Source organism: Akebia trifoliata, chromosome 16, assembly GCF_017979445.1.
Source record: "Akebia trifoliata isolate Shusen 1 chromosome 16, ASM1797944v1, whole genome shotgun sequence".
In the NCBI taxonomy this organism is placed as follows: domain Eukaryota; kingdom Viridiplantae; phylum Streptophyta; class Magnoliopsida; order Ranunculales; family Lardizabalaceae; genus Akebia; species Akebia trifoliata.
Genome location: NC_141390.1, coordinates 13,747,709 through 13,762,130, shown reverse-complemented (window position 1 = coordinate 13,762,130; position 14,422 = coordinate 13,747,709). Strand labels below are relative to the sequence as shown.

Below are 14,422 nucleotides of genomic sequence, written 5' to 3'. Positions count from 1 at the left end.
GAAATAAAGACTATCTTAGAAAAAATAGTCAATCCTTCAAGGAAAGATTGAGTGATTCACTCTGGGCTTATAGGACTGCATTCAAGACACCCATAGGGATGTCTCCCTACCGGTTAGTTTTTGGCAAGGCCTGCCATCTCCCTGTAGAACTAGAACATCGTGCATATTGGGCGATCAAGCGCCTCAACTTTGATTTTGATAAAGTCGGTGAGAAGTGAAAATTACAACTAGATGAGTTAGAACAGATTAGAAATGACTCGTATGATTGTGCCAAAAGGTATAAAGAACGTACCAAATTCTTTCACGATAAGCACATTCTTAGGAGGAATTTCATTCCTAATCAAAGAGTTTTGTTGTATGATAACAGACTCCACCTTTTTCCAGGAAAACTTAAGTCTCGATGGACTGGCCCATATATTATCCAAACAGTATACCCCCATGGTGCTGTTGAAGTCCTTAATCCTAAGGACGGGTCCACTTTCAAAGTGAATGGCCAACGTCACAAACCGTTTCTCGAGTATGTTTCGCAGGAGGAAGTTCTTTTTTTCGATGTTCCCGTCTATCAAAATTAACTATGTTTTCGTCTAGTTAAAGACGTTAAACTTAGCACTTCTGTGAGGCAATCCATGCACTTTGTAGACACCCCATTTTTGCACTCGCCTGATTAATCAACTCGTCAACCCGATCGCAAAGGTTCCCAATGATGGATGTTTATTCCAATGCTTCATTTTGTTACCAGATATGTTTCAGAAATCCAGATGAGGTATCTCGAACTGACAAAACTTAGAAACCGCACTACGCTAGGAAAATACGACCCCAGAAATATAGAAATCATCATCTTGCAAACCAAAAAAAAGCTTCACGATAAAAATCACTAAAAATGACCAAATTACCAAAATATTCCTAACATCAAAACAACCTTAGAGCCTGCATTACGCTTAGGAAAACCCACTCAAACACATAAAACAACAAATCGAAACCAAATAAATCATTTCACCAATTTTCACAAAATTTGACAAAATTACGAAAATACCCCTCATAAAATTCAAGACCATTTCACACAAAAATTTTATAAACGACAAAAACCAACATTCCCATTGAATTCCTTATGAAAAACTGATTCCAAAACATCCTGGAACATTGAAAAATGACTTAAAACGTAAAAAATCCTCTCCGAGGGTAAAACGGTAATTTTACAACTTTAATAATTAAAAATTTCAAAATTAATAAATAAATCATTAAAAAATGTAAAAAGAAACATTAAAGTCAATCAAGTAAGACTAAAGTCAAGTAAGGCTAAAGTCAAAACATTAAAGTCAACCAAGAAAGACTAAAGTCAAAGTATTAAAGTCAATATCATAAGACTAAAGTCAAAATCCTAAATCAAAACACTAATCAAGTCAATCTCGTAAGACTAAAAGTCAAAACCCTAAATTAAAATCCTAATCTAAACTAATCAAGTCAATTTCATAAGACTAAAAGTCAAAACCCTAAAGACTAAGTCCATCTCATGAGACCAAAGTCTAAACCCTAATTGAAACCCTAAGAGAAACCCTAATGAAACCCTAATTCTCCTAAAAAACTTTATAAATAGGAGCCTCCACACCCTATTTTCGTATAAAAGAAAAAATCCTAGAAAAAGTAGGTGAAGAAGTCTCCACAACCTCCCCAAAACCCTAATTTTGGAGCCTTAACTCCTTCCCTAACACCCCTACTCCGATTTTAGCCTAAAAAACATCCAAAAACCTCTCAAAAACATCCCAAAAATCCACAACAAATTCGAAGCACCCAGATCCAAGAAGGAGATACCTTACCTCGAAGATCAGGAATCAGATCTGGAGATAGAACGAAGTAAGGAATACGGTACAAGGAGCCGTTTTCACCAGATCTGAGGGAATAACACTTTTGCAGATCGAAGGTAAGTTTTTTTATTATTATTTTTTAATCTAGGTTTATCATTAGCGATGTAGATTTATTTGGGATAAGTAGAGACCGGCAATTGCCGGGCGGGGTTGGTGCCTAACACCTTCCAACCCCGTAACATGATCCTCGGATTCAGGTATTCTGTAGTAGATTAGTTTTTATCCATTTTAGAGTCAGTTTGGTTCCTAGACCATAATAACTAGGTGGCGACTCCCAAACCTCAAGGGTCAAAAACGGATCCGCGCACCCCGCGGATCGAGGGCGCTTTCAGTGGCGACTCCACTGGGGACATTGAGGATCAAACTTGAAAAACCCCAAGTATGGGAGTATCGCTAAAATAACCTAGATTTTTTTTCTTTATTTATTTGTTTATTCATTATTTGCATCTTTGTTTTTGTTATTTTTTATTTATTTTTATTTATTTTTATTTATTTTTTATTTTTTGATTATTGAGCATGTGTTTGGACTTTAAATATTTGGCTCGATATACTATTCTTGTGGGTTAATCAAGGGTCATCTAATGTGATCCTGAATAATGAAGGGTTGCGGAATGATTGGTTTTATTGAAGATAATATGATGATTGGTGGACTATTAACATTTAATTTTTACGTGTGAAGATCTTTTTTATTTTTATTTTTTTTAGGGTGCGTGCCATTGATCATTGGACAATGTTTTGTTTTCTTAGTTTTAAAAAAAAAAAGAATTAAAAAAAAAAAAGTGTGTAATTAGTTTCTTTAAATAAAATAGTTTTTTTTTGGGTTAGGAAAATAGTGTTGTCCAGCAATAAGAAAATTAAAAAAAAAAAAAAAAAATTCGTTTGGAGGTTCTGTCAACAGCAAGTTTGAGTTGGTGTGTCATGAGTAATGACGTTCATTTCGGTTTACACACCAACTTAACAATAGTGTTTGAAAATGTTGAATGGTGCGTAATTGATAAAAGTTGTTTTTTCTTATTCCCACACCATCTTTCCAAACGATCTAAACATGAGTTCATCGTCCCCAACAGTGAGATCTCCTTCAAATCTGGTTTTTCACGTCTTGCTTCATCGTCTCCAACAAAGAGACCCATGTTAAATCTGTCTCTCTACATCTTGTTTCATCGTTTTGAGAGATAACTTTGCCCGATCGGTTTCGATCCATAGATCTAATCGGTCTATGGGTTGGAGCATCGAAAAAGAAAGATTTTTTTTTACAAGAAACTCGCGGCTTCTTCTTCTGTTTTTAGGTTCTTAATAAAAAAAAATCTGTTTTAAAAGGAGAGTACAAATAAAAAAACGAAATCTTTGAGTTTAAAAAAAAAAATCTGCGTTGATCTTCTCGGTTTGAATCAACGAACTCAAACCCACTCTTTCAATCTTCCCTTTCAATCGAATTGTGGGAATAATGTTGAACTTTCTGGGTTGTTAAATTGAGAGAAAAAGAAAGAAGATGTACAGATTCACGAGCGTAAGCAAAGGAAACTTAGAAGATGGGACTCTGTATCCAGGCCTGAGTTATGGGGAGAACAAGCTTCGATGGGGTTTCATTAGGAAGGTGTACGGTATCCTCTCTGCCCAGATCCTTCTCACGACAATCATCTCCTCTGCGACGATCTTGTAATCTCCTCTCAACAATCTTTTTCAGGGGAAACTCTGGACTCTTGTTGCTCTTTACGATCTTGCCTTTGATTTTGATGTGGCCATTGTATATTTATCATCAAAAATATCCATCGAACTTCATATTACTTGGACTCTTCACTGCATGCTTGAGCGTTACTGTTGGCGTTGCTTGTGCAAACACCAAATAATAGTACTTGAAGCATTGATTCTAACATCAGCCGTGGTCTTTTCCCTGACTAGATACACTTTCTGGGCTTCAAAGAAGGGCAAGGACTTTAGCTATCTTGGACCTATCTTGTTTATCAGTCTCATTTTTCTCCTCCTTACTAGTTTTATTCAGATGTTTTTCCCACTCGGACCCACGTCAGTTGCCATCTTTGGTGTTCTTGGTGCCTTGATTTTCTTAGCATATCTTGTTTACAACACAGACAACCTGATTAAGCGCTTCACATATGACGAGTACATATGGGCATCTGTCGTTCTCTATCTAGACATTCTCAACTTGTTCCTCGATCCATCTTGCGGGTGTTGAGGGGTATGCAAGTCAATAACACTGACTCAGGTCCCACCTTATGACAAAACTAAGAGGACGGTCATCCTTGATGTTCTCAATGCTTTGAGGCGTCAGTGTGAACATAAATATTGTTTATTTGGGCAACCTTTCACCACCTGAGGTTGGAAGTGACCATCATGACATCATCAAGGAACTTGTAGAAGAAGGAAGGGTATGAGATTTTTCTTTAATGTGTGTGCTGACAGCAAGTAAAAAAAGAAAAAAAAAGGTTTTTATTTTACCAATAATGCCGGGTCCCACCTTATCTTATTTTAAAATTAATATTTTGGCATACTTGTTTCATAGAAACTCACTGTTTTATAAATTTATTACTTTAAAAAAAAAAAAAAAAAAAAAAACTTGAAAAGACAATCAAGAGTGGGGCTAGTCTTACTAACTAAGTAAGATTTGCTTTCTTACTAAGAGTCATTGACTTTGTCATGTGGCACCCGAAAAAATGATCCAATGCCACGTGTTTATGGCGAATGAAATTCTAAGAATTTATATATATATATATATATATATATATATATATATATATATATATATATATATATATATATATATAAATTGATTTTCATTTTGAATTTGATTTTAAATTTGATTTCATGGCCGTTCCTTGGATCAAAGAAAAAAAGAGTAATGTGAATTTTATTTTCGGATCTAAACTTTTCCATCGAAATCTATAAAGTCGTGGCATTGGATTATCAATCACGTGGGCCCAATGACTCTTTGTAAATTTTGAAATCTTAATGTGTTAGTCGAGATAACCCAAGTTCTCATTGAGAAATTTGTTGAGTCCTAAATTCAAAAATGCAAAATCAATTCCTGAAATTCCAAGGAAAAAAAAGAATTTTTTGTGCATATTTCAATATTGGATCTGATCGATTATTCTCTGTTATGTTCATTGATTGATTATCTGAAATGCCATGATCTTAATAGATATATACATGCTTTGATTTTGAATTGGATATTTTGGATATTTCTATATTTTTTATCAATATTTATTCGATATCCATATGTTGATGGTTTGATTGGTTTGATCTGGCCCATGGGCCCATTTATTAGAGAAAAGGCCCCGGGCACACCCCACCCTGTGTTGCACACACCACATGCACGTTTACTGTTTTGCACACTTACACGTCCTGTATAGCCAACGTGGCACTAGTGCGTGGCCCAGTTTCTTTGGAGATGCGACGTCATTCATGAAAACCACAACTCCAGTCACGTACCTTAGGGTATATCAGACTGGGGCATCAATATTGTCTGATCAGGTGATTCTAAGAGGTATATTGATGCACCTAGGCTGGAGCGACCTGAGCCTTTGACCTATTGTGAGCCACACAGTCACATGTCCCGATTGCCAACGTAGTACTAGTACGTGGTCGGTCCCCTCGTTGGATGCCAAACCATTTATGAAAGCTACAACTCTTGACTCGTACTCGTAGGTATAAAAGATAATCTAAGTATATCAATTGCACTTTTTGGTCAAAACCAGGGCCTAAGCGAGATCTTGCCCCGCTGTACCCTACTGTACGAGGGGGATAGACTACGTCTATTCTAGACGAGAGGTATTTAAGTGGGCCCTTGCTCAGCATTGTGCGCCACCTCTCAACTGGAGATCAAACTGGCTGTTTTTGGCTTCAGAGAAGTGAGTTAAGATTTTAGACTATCACCTATACGATATATCAAATCAAGTTACCACGTATCGAGAGGTATATAGGTGTACTTGGGCAAGGGTGGCCAGATAAAATGCATTGCACGTAGTAAGCTTAGAGTCTAGAAACCTTCCCTGTACGTCACGACTTGAACTTATCGTGGGTGTTCCCGGGTTGTTCATTGAATGGAACCTGGTGAATGATGAATGTATGTGAATGATGAGATCAGAATGCATGTGAATGATGAGATGAATGTATATGAATGATGAGATCAGGAATGTGCGGGTTTGTCCTCAAGGATAAATTTTTTGTTGTTTAACCTGATTTGAAATTACAGTATCATTGGGTACACCAACCCAATAAAAAATCCATTTTAAACTTGACCCATTCCATCTCGATCCAACGATCATTATGGGCCGGACCATTTAAATCGAAATAGAAATCAAATTTTCAAAGTGTAAAAATGGTTTAGGAAGGGAAAGTATTTTCTAAAAAAAGTGTTTTCCAAAAAAAGTGTTCTTTAAAAAAAAATATTTTCCAAAAAAAGTGTTATTCTCTAGAAAATAATGTTTTCTAAGAAAATGTGTTTTCCAAAAAATGTTTTCCATAAGAACAAGATTTTTCAAGAGAAAATGCTTTCCAAATAATAAACTATTTTTCAGAGAAACAATATTTTTCAGAAGAAAATGTTTTTCGAAAGAAAAGAAAATGAAGGAAAAATGATTTACAAAAGATCTATTTTTGCATGAAAAATTTTTGAAATATGTTTTTCACCAAAAATCTATTTTTTTGCATGGACCTTGTAAAATTATCAAAATATGTTTTTCTAAAAAGAAAATAACTTGCAAAAAAATAATCAGATTTGTGAAAGTTTTATTCAATGAAAACATTATTTCCAATAATTTTCAAGAGTGCAATAAAATTATTTCTTTCTGAATAATCATTGAGCGGATGAATTGTTTAATGGATTGGTGCACAGAATTTAATAAAATCTCAGGGTTCATTTAAAATGTTATCAAGGGGGTGACACTGAAATTGGTTAAATTCACCTTCAAAGACGTTTAAGGGTTATCATTGTACCTAAGCTCAATCGTCCATCGTCTAGCTAAGGTTACTAGTCCAGTTAGTTGGAACAAACGTCAACGCCAAATCAATCCTTTAGAATTTCTCAACATCGCCCAGTTATTCCTTGAAGATCATAGTACTTTAGTCTTGTCGGTTATAAGCAATGTCTCAGTCCTCAGTCCTAATCAAGCCCGTTGTGGGTAGTTGTATTGCGTTTTCATGAGTTATTTGAGTTAGCTCGAGTCCAATTTTTCAATGTCATATTTTCTTTAGATCGAGTCTACTCTTTTTCTGTTGAGTCGAGTTAGTTTGTCGAGTCATAGAGGTGTCTGTCGCCCCTTTTGAATTTGATTGGCTAAAGGAAATTTCTGAATACCTCGAGCACATTAACGAATTAACTACTAATCTGACTTCAAGGATAGATTTCTTTCCTGAGCAAGAAGATAAGAGTCAGGCTCAACGTTTAATCGAGAAAACAAAGGTTACTGACATCGGAACAGAAAATAATTCCTAAAGAGATTCAAATAGAAACCCTCCTATCCCTAGAGGAATACGAGGGGATAATGAATTTACTCAGAAATTTCAAAAGACTTGTTCGTGTGATCCGATGAGGATGTGTTAGGTGCAAGCTTGGGTGTTGTTCAACACGGAATAGATACTCGCTTGATGAGATGAAAATATCGATAGAGATGTTATAAAATGTTTCAGTGCTATCCTCACTACATCTTGAGTTGCAAATCACATATTATCAGTCGATATGGGGGTACCATTTGAACTGATCCCTGATAATGGGTCGTACTTTAAAGCTTAGGTCATTATTCTGTGTACAAAGTTCAAGATCCGGCATCACAGATTATCCATCTACCATCCTCAAATTAATGGAATAGTTGAAGTAAGTAGCTAATATGAGTCTCAAAATAATCATCAGGAAAATATGTCAATCACACCAGGATTGGTCAGAGAAGTTACCATTCACACTAGGGGCATATCTACTTCAATATAGTCTTCCACTGGAGTCACCCCCTATTTTCTAGTGTATGATATGAAAGCAATCTTACCAGTAGAAATGGAAATCCCATATCTCAAGGTCTTCAAAGAAAGTCAATTGTTAGAAATAGATTGGGTTCGCCAACGGTATGAAGAATTAAACTTAATTGAAGAAGAACAACTTAGAGTTTTGTACCACGTGCAAACTTATCAGAGAAAAGTCACCCGCACGAAGGTCAAAGTTCACCACTTACAAGTTAGGGATTTAACCATCAGATTTCAAAGAGAATTGAGTACTTATTTTTGACCCTAGAGGGAAGTTCAAACCTAATTGGGGAGGTCCATACATCATCAAGGAAATATTACCAGGAAAAGCTGTCAGGCTTCAAGATCATGATGGAATCGAGTTACCAGAACCAACCAACCTTGACCAAATCAAACGGTACTACATTTAAGGAGGCCATTTTTGGCCGAATCAATTTTCCCATTACCTAGTTCTTTATTCTCCTTTCTCAACCCCTTTGTAGTCTGTTCAAAAAGAGAAAAATTGTGCCTTTTATTTCTTAGCCTGATTACCTAACCCAGGGGAGGGAAAACTCCGAACTACGTTTTGGTCTGATTCCAAAAATTTGGGGTACGTAGGCAACCTGAGAAGTTACTTCAGGCCCGACCACATCAAAATAAAAAATATAGATTTCCTGACAAATAAAAAATATAGATTTCCTGAAAAAAAAAAATCTAAAAAGAAAAAATAATTCAAAAGAAAAAGAAATATCTTCAAAATAGGGAAGAAAATTCAAAGCAAAATAAAAGAAATGCCACACAAGGGGCATTTGGGTTTTTGAGCCTCAAAATCCCTTTCACTTTATGCCTAGTCCCAAGCCTACCTATAAAAGTCCTCCTAAGTACCGTGTGAAAAAGTCAAGGAGGGTAGTAGAACATGATCAGACAGTAATTCTAGAGGGTCAGAGGAGAAGAAAAAGATAAAAAATGATGAAGCCTGCTAAGTTGAAAACCCGAAAAGGTCGACTTAGGCAAAAATTAAGGCAAGCTCGCAAAGTTGAAAATCTGAAAGGACAACTTTGACAACAATCAGAGCCAAGAAAAAAGAAAAAGCTCGTTAGATCGAAAACTTGAAAAGGCGATCTAGACAAAAGCTAGAGCAAGCTCGATAGATTGAAAACCTGAAAAGGCGATCTAGGCAAAAGTTAGAGCAACAAAGAAAAACAGAAGAAAATCCCAAGCTGAGAGCGGTTCGAGCTGAAACATCAGAAGTCCGAATAATCAAGTTCAATACTCAGCTTAAACCAGGCATAGATTCAGAAGCCACAAGTATCTTGTCTACGATCGATCTGAAAATTCTTACTTTCCCAAGTGAACCAATGGAGAGAAGGGTGAATTCTATGATGAGTCTCAAAAGGAAATATTTTGTTCTCTTGAGCTTGACTCAAAATCTTCAATAAAATTAATCAAAATTAAAAGTTGGATCTTTATTGCACTTGTGGTAATCAAATATTTCAAACCTTCATACAAGGGGCATTTTTCTTTTTCCTCTAAATATGTAATTTCCCCCCTTATACCAGTGTAGACACCCCATTTTTGAATCCGCCTGATTAATCAACTCGTCAACCCGATCGCAATGATTCCCAATGATGGATGTGTATTCTATTGCTTTATTTTGTTACCAGATGTGTTTCAGAAATCCGGATGAGGTATCTCGAACTGACAAAACCTTAGAAACCACGCTACGCTAGGAAAATACGACCCCAGAAACATAGAAATCATCATCTTGCAGACCAAAAAGAAGCTTCACGATAAAAATCACTAAAAATTACCAAATTACCAAAATACCCCTAACATCAAAACAACCATAGAGCCTACATTACGCTTAGGAAAACTCTTTCGAACCCATAAAATAACAAATCGGAACCAAATAAATCATTTCACCAATTTTAACAGAATTTGACAAAATTACGAAAATGCCCCTCATAAAGTTCACAATCATTTCACATAAAATTTTTCATAAATGACACAAACCAACATTCTCATTGAATTCCTTACGAAAAACCGATTCTAAAACATCCTAGAACATTAAAAACCGACTTGAAACGTGAAAAGTCCTCTCCGGGGGCAAAACGGTAATTTCACAATTTTCATAATTAAAAATTTCGAAATTAATAAATAAAAATTAAATAATTAAATTTAAACATTAATGAAATTAATTTAAAATTTTGAACCTAAAAAATCGATTAATCGGACTCTCAGGCAAAATTGTTGAGGGTTCGTGGGATATTTCTTTAAGGACTCCTCCATTTGGGGGTCCAAAGAATCAAAGAAATAATGGGAAGGGGTTCTCCAAAAATTTAAAGTAAATCAAGCAAGACTGAAGTCAAGGTATTAAAGTCAATTAAGTGAGACTAAAGTCAAAATTAAAGTCAATTAAGCAAGACTGAAGTCAAGATATTGAAAGTCAATCAATTAAGACTAAAGTCAAAACATTAAAAGTCAATCAAATAAGACCAAAAGTCATAATAGAATTCTAATTAAATAATAACTCTATCTAATAGAGTTCTAACTTAAAAACAATTCTACCTAAAACAATTCTAACTAAAAAACAATTCTACCTAAAACAATTTGAATTAAAACACTATTCTACCTAAAACAAGTCAAAATAAAACACAACTCTAATTAAAAGATCTCTAATTAAACACTAACTCTATCCAAATGAACCCCTAAAAATATCTATAAATAGAGGTGCTCACACCCTATTTTCGTATCAAAGAAAAAACCCTAGGAAAAGTAGGTAAAGAAGCCTCCATAGCCTCCCCAAAACCCTAATTTTGGAGTCCCAACTCCTTCCCTAACACCCCTACTCCGATTTTAGCCTAAAAAACACCCAAAAACCTCTTAAAAACATCCCAGAAATCCACAATAAATTTGAAGCACTCAGATCCAAGAAGGAGATACCTTACCTCGGAGATTAGGAATCAGATCCGGAGATAGAATGAAGTAAGGAATACGGTACAAGGAGCCATTCTAACCAGATCTGAGGGAATAACACTTTTGCAGATCAAAGGTAAATTTTTTATTTTTATTTTTTTTAATCTAGGTTTATCATTAGCAATGTAGATCTATTTGGGATAAGTAGAGACCGGCATTGGCCGGGCGGGGTTGGTGCCTAACACCTTCCAACCCCGTAACATGATCCCCGGATTCAGATTTCTATAGTAGATTAGTTCTTTTTATCCATTGTAGGGTCAATTTGGTTCCTAGACCGTAATAACTAGGTGGTGACTCCCAAACCTCAAGGGTCAAAAGTGGATCTGCGCACCCCGCGGATCGAGGGCGCTTTCAACCAGGGGCATTTTTTAATGATGTGTTCAATTATTTTCAATGCCATGTTTATTGTCAAACTAGGGACATTTTGTTTTTGAGCAATGTTAATCCTTAAAGATAATGAGAACCTCAAACTTAAGGTTACTCTCTTGATAACAGTTCTTCAAAAAACTCTTGAGGTTCAAAAGAAATAAAAACTCAGGTTTTAAATTCATAAAACTTTTGGATAAATCCTTGAGGTTCAAAGAAAAGCACTTCGGATCTCACATTTGACTGTGTCCAGAGATCAACTAATATGGTATTTTTTTCATTCTCAGATCCAATCATTTCTCTTCCGGATTCAGTATCTTCCAGATTTATTCAATTCACTCTGATCAGTCTTTTTCAAATTCATTCATTCTTTCCCAAAAGTCCTTCATTCCTTCGCCAATTTTGCTCAGTTTCCGCCAAGGGTTATCTTGGATTTTGCTTAGTTGCCGCCAAGGATTATCTTGGATTTTGCTCAGTTGCCGCCAAGGGTTATCTTGGATTTTGCTCAGTTTCCGCCAAGGGTTATCTTGGATTTTGCTCAGTTTCCGCCAAGGGTTATCTTGGATTTTGCTCAGTTGCCGCCAAGGGTTATCCTGGATTTTGCTCAGTTTTCGCCAAGGGTTATCTTGGATTTTGCTCAGTTGCCGCCAAGGGTTATCTTGGATTTTGCTCACTTTCCGCCAAGGGTTATCTTGGATTTTGCTCAGTTGTCGCCGAGGGTTTTCTCGGAATCATGATCAGTTTATGCTCAATTTATGCTCGGAATTATGATCAGTTTATGCTCAGTCTATGCTCAGTTTATGTGTAATTTATATTCACTTTGTGCTTAGATTTTACTCAAATTTACCTCAGATTTTTGAGTCCACACACTTGCACAGTTGTTACATCAGTCAAGGAGAGTTTTTTTAAAATTCAAGGATCTGACGTTGCCAGTGAGAGCTCCCGCTCAAGGACCTGACAACCTTTTAGTTCCGGGAGAGTTTACGCTAAAGGATCTGAACGCCCCAACGAATTGCTAAATCAGGTTGCAAAATGAACTGTCAATAGCTTTGGCATTCGGATATCGCACTAGCTACCAAAATAGATTTACTATCTAGTTTGCTTCAACCCTCTGCCAAAGAGGGGCATCTGTAGACACCCCATTTTTGCACTCGCCTGATTAATCAACTCGTCAACCCGATCGCAAAGGTTCCCAATGATGGATGTTTATTCCAATGCTTCATTTTGTTACCAGATATGTTTCAGAAATCCAGATGAGGTATCTCGAACTGACAAAACTTAGAAACCGCACTACGCTAGGAAAATACGACCCCAGAAATATAGAAATCATCATCTTACAAATAAAAAAAAAGCTTTACGATAAAAATCACTAAAAATGACCAAATTACCAAAATATCCCTAACATCAAAACAACCTTAGAGCCTGCATTACGCTTAGGAAAACCCACTCAAACACATAAAACAACAAATCGAAATCAAATAAATCATTTCACCAATTTTTACAAAATTCGAAAAAATTATGAAAATACCCCTCATAAAATTCAAGACCATTTCACACAAAAAATTTCATAAACGACAAAAACCAACATTCCCATTGAATTTCTTACGAAAAATGAATTACAAAACATCTTGGAACATTGAAAAATGACTTAAAACGTAAAAAATCCTCTCCGAGGGCAAAACGATAATTTTACAACTTTAATAATTAAAATTTTTGAAATTAATAAATAAATCATAAAAAAATGTAAAAAGAAACATTAAAGTCAATCAAGTAAGACTAAAGTCAAGTAAGGCTAAAGTCAAAACATTAAAGTCAACCAAGAAAGACTAAAGTCAAAGTATTAAAGTCAATATCATAAGACTAAAGTCAAAACCCTAAATCAAAACACTAATCAAGTCAATCTCGTAAGACTAAAAGTCAAAATCCTAAATCAAAACCCTAATCTAAACTAATGAAGTCAATTTCATAAGACTAAAAGTCAAAACCCTAAATTAAAACCCTAAAGACTAGGTCCATCTGAGACCAAAGTCTAAACCCTAATTGAAACCCTAAGAGAAACCCTAATTCTCCTAAAAAACTTTATAAATAGGAGCCTCCACACCCTATTTTCGTATAAAAGAAAAAATCATAGAAAAAGTAGGTGAAGAAGCCTCCACAACCTCCCCAAAACCTTAATTTTGGAGCCCTAACTCTTTCCCTAACACCCCTACTCCAATTTTAGCCTGAAAAACACCCAAAAACCTCTCAAAAACATCCCAAAAATCTACAACAAATTCGAAGCACCCTGATCTAAGAAGGAGATACCTTACCTCGGAGATCAGGAATCAGATCCGGAGATAGAACGAAGTAAGGAATACGGTACAAGGAGCCGTTTTCACCAGATCTGAGGGAATAACACTTTTGCAGATCGAAGGTAAGTTTTTTTATTATTATTTTTTAATCTAGGTTTGTCATTAGCGATGTAGATTTATTTGGGATAAGTAGAGACCGACAATGGCCGGACGGGATTGGTGCCTAACACCTTTCAACCCCGTAACATGATCCCCGGATTCAGGTTTTTTGTAGTAGATTAGTTTTTATCCATTTTAGAGTCAGTTTGGTTCCTAGACCATAATAACTAGGTGGCGACTCCCAAACCTCAAGGGTCAAAAGCGGATCCGCTAACCCCGCGGATCGAGGGCGCTTTCACACTTCAAGGGACATTGTGTTAAATATCAACAGGACTATAAGGTCTTTCTCAGGTGCTATCTAACCCACTTCATTTCATTTTGTCAATTTCAATTTTACCTTTGCATGTATATGTTGAAATATTGAGGACAATATAATGTTTAAGTTTGGGGGTGTATGGGTCGGATTTCCACTTATTATTTTCTTCTTTAAAAAAATAAAATAAAATAAAATAAATTAAAAAATATTTAGTTGGTGACTTTGTTGTATTTTTCTCAAAATCTTAGCTTGTATCTTTAAGCACTTAGTTAAAAATATTTAATCAATCTTTCATTGGAAGCTATGATCTGGAGTCCCCATTTGTGTTTCTCTTAGGTAAAAATTAGAGCAAAGTTATCTTTTGATTTATAGTCACTTCTAATAAGGTTACCAAGAGTCTAGATTGTATTAAGAGAGCTTGTTACCTTCTTTCTACATAGAGTTTAAGGAAAAACTAGGTTTGATGAACTTTGACTTCCTTGTTCAATTGGTTGGCTGATTAGAAGAAAAACAGAACTGGGTTGTATACACCTTGTACAACAACCATTGAATTAGACTGGGTACCT

General features: G+C 35.6%; 1 pseudogene; it reads left to right on the top strand.

Annotated features, from left to right (window-relative positions):
* Positions 1-3,348: 3,348 nt before the first annotated feature.
* LOC147382608 (BI1-like protein pseudogene) lies at positions 3,349-4,068 on the top strand (annotated as a pseudogene).
* The last annotated feature ends 10,354 nt before the right edge of the window (positions 4,069-14,422 follow it).